This window comes from Somniosus microcephalus, chromosome 5 (assembly GCF_052327205.1).
Source record: "Somniosus microcephalus isolate GS21.2 chromosome 5, FLI_Smic_1.0, whole genome shotgun sequence".
NCBI lineage: Eukaryota > Metazoa > Chordata > Chondrichthyes > Squaliformes > Somniosidae > Somniosus > Somniosus microcephalus.
The window spans coordinates 271028247-271035502 of NC_140991.1; positions in this window are offsets into that span (position 1 = coordinate 271028247).

The following is a 7256-nucleotide window of genomic DNA, read 5'->3' on the forward strand; positions in this document are numbered from 1 at the left end:
CCGCAGTATTTTGCTTTTGTAGAACTAATGTCTACATTACCAATAAGAACTACGTAACAGTCAAAGCAAAGGGCTTGCCAGAGCAAGCAAGATTACAATTTTTGGGGGTTTAATCATAAACTATGTAAAATAACAGTTTATAATAAGTGGTGTGTAGCTTATTTCTTGGTCATCTGTTGCTGGAACAAAACGTAATATCATTTTGGTTAACTGGTACCACATACCTTCAGGTACAAAAATACATCGGTACCTTTCTTCATGAAATGATGTCCCAAATGGACGGTGGTAAGCCCTGTCATCTGGTGTACCCTGACTTCCAACAAGCACAAAAAGCTATTGGTTAAGCCTTGAGGTAACAAGTTAATGGGAAAGGATAAGATATTGGTTGAAGGATAGGGAGTGGGGGTAAAAAAAAAACTTGAAAGATTTGCATTTATATAGCACCTTGCATGATCACAGGACGTTCTGAAGCACTTTACAACCAATGAAGTACTTTTTGAAGTGTAGTCACTGTTGTAATATAGGAAACACGGCAGCCAATTTGTGTACAGCAAGGTCCCACAAACATCAATGAGATCGTGACAGAATAATCTGTTTTAGTGAAGTTGGTTGAGGGATAAATATTGGCTAAGACACTATGGAGAACTTGCCTGCTCTTCTTCGAAGTAGTGCCATGGGATCTTTTACGTCCACCTGAGAGGACAGACAGGGCCTCGGTTTAACATCTCATCTGAAAGACGGCACCTCCGACAGCGCAACGCTCCCTCTGCACTGCACTGAAGTGTCAGCCTGGATTTTGTGCTCAAGTCTCTGGAGTGAGACTTGAGCTCATGACCTTCTGATTCCGAGGCAAGAGGCTGCAGCAACCTCAGTTTTAAAGCAGACCCACTAAGGTTCCTTTTCTCCTACGACTCAAGAGTGATACTCAGCATGTCGAACCAGCACCTGGCATCAGCTGGCTTCTTATCACCACCACTAACCCTTTCACTAACAGTGCTCAGTGACTTACCTTGTAATTCCTTCTGAACATTGTTAAGCACTTCCCTTGTACCTGTGCCAGCAAGTGATTCAAGTTGGGTATTGCTTAAGGATGGCTAGCTTCTCCTTGTTCTATGAAGAGAGCAGATGGTACATTAAGAATAAATTAGCAAAATTATCTGTACGAGTATGAATTGCCATGAGATGCACCTGGACATAATTACATGTTCACTCAACATATTGTACAAATCACAGGTTATGTGAATAATACGGAACATGGTTCTGCACTCTCCTCCAACCTGTACAGACACCAGCTTTGAAAGATTCCACTCTCAATAATAACTTACATAGAATCAGTGATTTATGTTGTGGGGAACCGCCACCCATTCAACATAAGCATTAAGTGCTAGTTTTGTCTTTTAAACATACAGCAGCAAGGATTGAGACAAGGTGACTTTGCCTGCGGAATTTGTTTTCTGTGGTGTATCTCTTGCCAATGAGAGGTATAACGCAATTTGCCTCAGATTACTATATGCAACTTACTTGTTTGTGAAAATGTAGCTTTACTGGGTATAATTTTTCCAAAGGTAACATTCCATTATTATCATTTTGCAGTAATTCATGCCTTACCAGTGTATCAATAATAATATTCACTGCCTCACACACAAACTGTTCATTATTAAAGGCCTCCTTATCAGTACAATCCCCTCACCTGGATGTATTATCATTTTTCAAGGAAGCAAATAAGGCAGAAAAATATCTTGTGGATAACACGTGGACATAGGGTTGCCAACTCGGGTTGGACATATTGCTGGAAGTTTCATCACGTGACCTCCTGCCTCCCACTGCCCTGCCCCACACTCCCGCCATTGGTCACCTGACATGTCCATCCTACTGTGCCAATTGGAAAGCGAATAGAATCTTCATTACCAGTTTGATGATTTTTCACTGTCAGTCAATAGCCTTGTATCCCCATATCCAATATTTTTTATAATTAATAAACAAGTGTTCAAAGATTATTTTTTAAAACAATTTTTTATTGCCCCTATGATTTTTCTCTCGGGTTGCTGACAGCAGTGTCCTGGACATTTTTCTTTAATTCCTGGAGACTCCAGGGCAATCCTGGAGGGTTGGCAACCCTATGTGGACACAGAATTAATTGCAGCGGCCTGGGCCTCGAGGGCTCAAACTAGCTCCCAATTACATACACCTCTTGTAACTCACCCCTGACCCGTCACCTCTGTGCCACGAATATTTTGATGTTGAGTAATGTTTTGGCCCTCTCACTTGTGCTGTTGACCAAGACAACACAGGCATCAGCTACTCTGCATTTCACTTAGTACAGAGAGACGTCACATACCATACGAGAAATACCAAGGGGCAGATAATGTTAATGGGAGTTGTATACCTCCAAACAGTAATGCTGAGGTTGGGGATGGCATTAAATCTACATATAGATTGGGCTAACCAAATTAGTAACAACACTGTGGAGGAGGAATTCCTGGAGTGTATACGGGATGGTTTCCTGGACCAATATGTCGAGGAACCAACTGGAGATCAGGCCATCTTAGACTGGGTATTAAGTAATGAGAAAGGATTAATTAGCAATCTTGTTGTGCGAGGCCCCTTGGGGTGGAGCGATCATAATATGATAGAATTCTTCATTAAGATGGAGGGTGAAGTATTTGACTCAGAGACTAGGGTCCTGAATTTTAATAAAGAAAACTATGATGGTATGAGGCGCAAGTTGGCTAGGATGGATTGGGGAACATTACTTAAAGGGTTGACGGTGGATAGGCAATGGCAAACATTTAAAGATCGCATGGATGAACTACAGAATTTGTTCATCCCTGTTTGGCATAAAAATAAAACAAAAAAAGTGACTCAACTGTGGCTAACAAGGGAAATTAGGCATAGCATAAGATCCAAGGAGAGGACATATATATTGGCCAGAAAAAGCAGCCGACCTGAGGATTGGGAGCAGTTCAGGATTCAGCAAAGGAGGACAAAGGGATTAATTAAGAGGGGGAAAATAGAGTATGAGAGTAAGCTTGCAGGGAACATAAAAACTGACTGTAAAAGCTTCTATAGATATGTGAAGAGAAAAAGATTGGTGAAGTCAAGCGTAGGTCCCTTGCAGTCAGAATCAGGGGAATTTATAATGGTGAACAAAGAAATGGCTGACCAATTAAATGCATACTTTGGTTCTGTCTTTACAAAGGAGGACACAAATAACCTCCCAGAGATATCGGGGAACATAGGGTCTAATGAGAGGGAGGAACTGAATGAAATCAGTATTTGTAGGGAAATGGTGTTAGGAAAATTGACGGGATTGAAGGTCAATAAATCCCCAGGGCCTGATAATCTACATCCTAGGGTATTTAAGGAAGTGGCCCTAGAAATAGTAGATGCATTGCTGGTCATCTACCAAAATTCTATAGACTCTGGAATAGTTCCCATGGATTGGAGGGTGGCTAATGTAACCCCACTATTCAAAAAGAGTGGTAGAGAGAAAACGGGGAATTATAGACTGGTAGCCTGACATCGGTAGTGGGGAAAATTTTTTGAGGATGTAACTGGTAGAATAGATAAGGGAGAACCAGTGGATGTGGTGTATTTGAACTTTCAGAAGGCTTTCGATAAGGTCCCGCATAAGAGATTAGCGTGTAAAGTTAAAGCACATTGGATTGGGTGTAAGGTACTGACTTGGATAGAGAACTGGTTGGCAGACAGGAAGCAAAGAGTTGGAATAAACTGGTCTTTTTCCGAGTGGCAGGCAGTGACTAGTGGGGTACCGCAGGGATCGGTGCTAGGACCCGAGCTATTCACAATATATATTAGTGATCTAGATGAGGGAACTAGATGTAATATCCCCAAGTTTGCAGATGACACAAAGCTGGGTGGGCGTGTGTGCTGTGAGGAGGATGCCGAGAAACTCCATTATGATTTGGACAGGTTGGGTGATTGGGCAGATGCATGGCAGATGCAGTATAATGTGGATAAATGCGAGGTTATCCACTTTGGTGGCAAAAACAGGAAGGCAGATTATTATCTGAATGGCAATAGATTGGGAGAAGAGGAAGTGCAACGAGACCTGGGTGTCCTTATGCACCAGTCGCTGAAGGTAAGCATGCAGGTGCAGCAGGTGGTTAAGAAGGCAAATGGTATGTTGGCCTTCATAGCAAGAGGATTCGAGTACAGGAGCAAGGATGTCTTGCTGCAGTTGTACAGGGCCTTGGTGAGACCACACCTTGAGTATTGTGTGCAGTTTTGGTCACCTTATCTGAGGAAGGATGTTCTTGCCATGGAGGGAGTGCAGCGAAGATTCACCAGACTGATACCTGGGATGGCAGGAATGGCATATGAGGTGAGATTGGGTCGATTGGGCTTATATTCGCTGGAGTTTAGAAGAATGAGAGGGAATCTCATTGAAACTTATAAAATTCTAACAGGACTAGACAGACTAGATGCAGGAAGGATGTTCCTGATGGCAGGGGAGTCCAGAACCAGGGGTCACTAGCTAAAGATAAGGGGTAAGCCATTTAGGACAGAGATGAGGAGGAATTTCTTCACCCAGAGAGTGGTGAACCTGTGGAATTTTCTACCACAGAAGGCAGTGGAGGCCAATTCATTAAATATATTCAAGAAGGAGTTCGATATATTTCTTAAGGCTAAAGGGATCAAGGGATATGGGGAGAAAGCAGGGACAGGGTACTGAATTTGGATGATCAGCCATGATCTCATTAAATCGCAGAGCAGGCTCGAGGGGCTGAATGGCCTACTCCTGCTCCTATCTTCTATGTTTCTATGTTTCTATTACATAGAATGTGCAGCACTGAAACAGGCCATTTAGCCCAACTGGTCCATGCTGGTGTTTATGCTCCACACAAGCCTCCTCCCATTTAACCCTATCTGCATATAGGGAACTTTAATTTTCATTTAGACTGGGCAAACCAAATTTGCAGTAATAGTGCAGAGGACGAGTTCGTGAAAGGCATTCAAGATAGTTTTCTAGATCAGTATGTCGAGGTACTAAGTAGGGAACAGGCTATTTTATAACTAGTATTGTGCAATGAGACAGGGTTAATTAATAACCTTGTAGTAAAGGAGCCACTGGGGAGCAGTGATGATAGAATTTTATGCTGAGTTTGAGAGTGATTTAGTTAAGTCTGAAACTGATGTCTTACAACAACAACAACAACTTGTATTTATATTGAGCCTTTAGCATAGTAAAATGTCCCAAAGCGCTGCACAGGAGTATTTTAATACAAAATATTTGACACTGAGCCAAATAAGGAGAATTAGGGCAGTTGACCAAAAGCCTGGTTAAAGAGGTAAGTTTTAAGAAGCGTCTTAAAGGAGGAAAGAGAGGTAGAGAGGTTTAGGCAGGGAATTCCAGAGCTTAGGGCCTAGGCAACAGAAAGCACAGCCACCAAAAGTTGAGCGATTATAATCAAGGATGTTCAAGAGGGCAGAATTAGAGGAGCACAGATATCTCGGGGTGTTGAAGGAGCTTACAGAGATAGGAAGGGGCGAGGCCATGGGGGGATTTGAAAACAAGGATGAGAATTTTGAAATCGAGGCATTGCTTAACCAGGAGCCCATGTAGGTCAATGCGCACAGGGGTGATGGGTGAACAGGACTTGGTGCGAGTTAGGACACGGGCAGCCGAGTTTTGGATGACCTGAAGTTTACATAAGGTAGAATGTGGGAGGCCAGCCAGGAGTGCATTGGAATAGTCAAGTCTAGAGGTAACAAAGGCATGGATGAGGGTTTCAGCAGCGGATGAGCTGAGGCAAGGGCGGAGATGGGCGATATTACGGAGGTGGAAGTAGGCTGTCTTTGTTATGCTGCGGATATGTGGTCGGAAGCACATTTCAGGGTCAAATATGACACCAAGGTTGCGAAAAGTGTGGTTCAGCATCAGACAGATGTTAAGGAAAGAGATGGAGTCAGTGGCTAGGGAATGGCGTTTGTGGCGGGGACCGAAAACAATGGCTTTGGTCTTCGCAATATTTAATTGGAGAAAATTTTTGCTCAGCCAGAACAGTATGTCGGACAAGCAGTCTGACAATTTAGAGACCGTGAAGGGGTCGAGAGAAGAGGTAGTGAGGCAAAGCTGGGTGTCATCAGCGTACATTTGGAAACTGATGCTGTGTTTTCGGATGATGTCGCCAAGGGGCAACATGTAGATGAGAATAGGAGCAGGCCAAGTATAGGCCAAGTGGGAGCACCAGAGGTAATGATGCGGGAGTGGGAAAAGAAGCCATTGCAGGTGATTCTCTGGCTACGATTAGATAGATAAGAATGGAACCAGGTGAGTGCAGTCCCACCCAGCTGGACGACGACGGAGAGGCATTGGAGAAGGATGGAGTGGTCAACCGTGTCAAAGGCTGCAGACAAGTCAAGAAGGATGAGGAGGGATAGTTTACCTTTGTCACAGTCACAAAGGATGTCATTTGTGACTTTGATGAGAGCCGTTTCGGTACTGTGGCAAGGGCGGAAACCTGATTGGAGGGATTCAAACATGGAATTGGGGGAAAGATGGGCACAGATTTGGGAGGCGACAACACGTTCATGGACTTTGGAGAGGAAAGGGAGGTTGGAGATGGGGCGGTAGTTTGCAAGGACAGAGGGGTCAAGGGTTGGTTTTTGAGGAGAGGGGTGATGACGGTAGATTTGAGGGAGGGGGGGACAGAATCTGAGGAGAGAGAACCGTTGGCAATGTCAGCTAGCATGGGAGCCAGAAAAGGAAATTGGATGGTCAGCAGTTTGGTGGGAATAGGGTCGAGGGAGCAGGAAGTGGGTCTCATGGACAAGATGAGCGCAGAGAGGTCATGAGGGGAGATCGGAGAGAAACTGGAAAAAGATGTGAGTTCAGGGCTAGGGCAGGGGGGAACTTTAGAGGAAGTTTGACCCAGTGTGCTAGGGGAAGGAAGGGACGAGGCAGAGGCAGCTGAATGGATGGTCTCAATCTTAGAAACAAAGAAGTCCATGAACTCCTCACACTTGTTGTTGGAGGTGAGGGGGGAGGAGACAGGGGAGAGGGTTTTAAAAAGATGGTTAGCAGTAGAGAATAGGAGCCGGGGTTTATCTTTGCATTCCAGAATGATTCTGGAATAGTGAGCAATTTTTACAGACGAGAGCAGGGCCCAATAATACTTAATGTGGTTTAAATTTGAACAAGCTAAACTATGTAGGTATGGGAGGTGAGTTGGCTAAGGTAGATTGGGAAACTAGATTAAAAGATATGGGGGGAAAAATTCAGTATCGCCCCA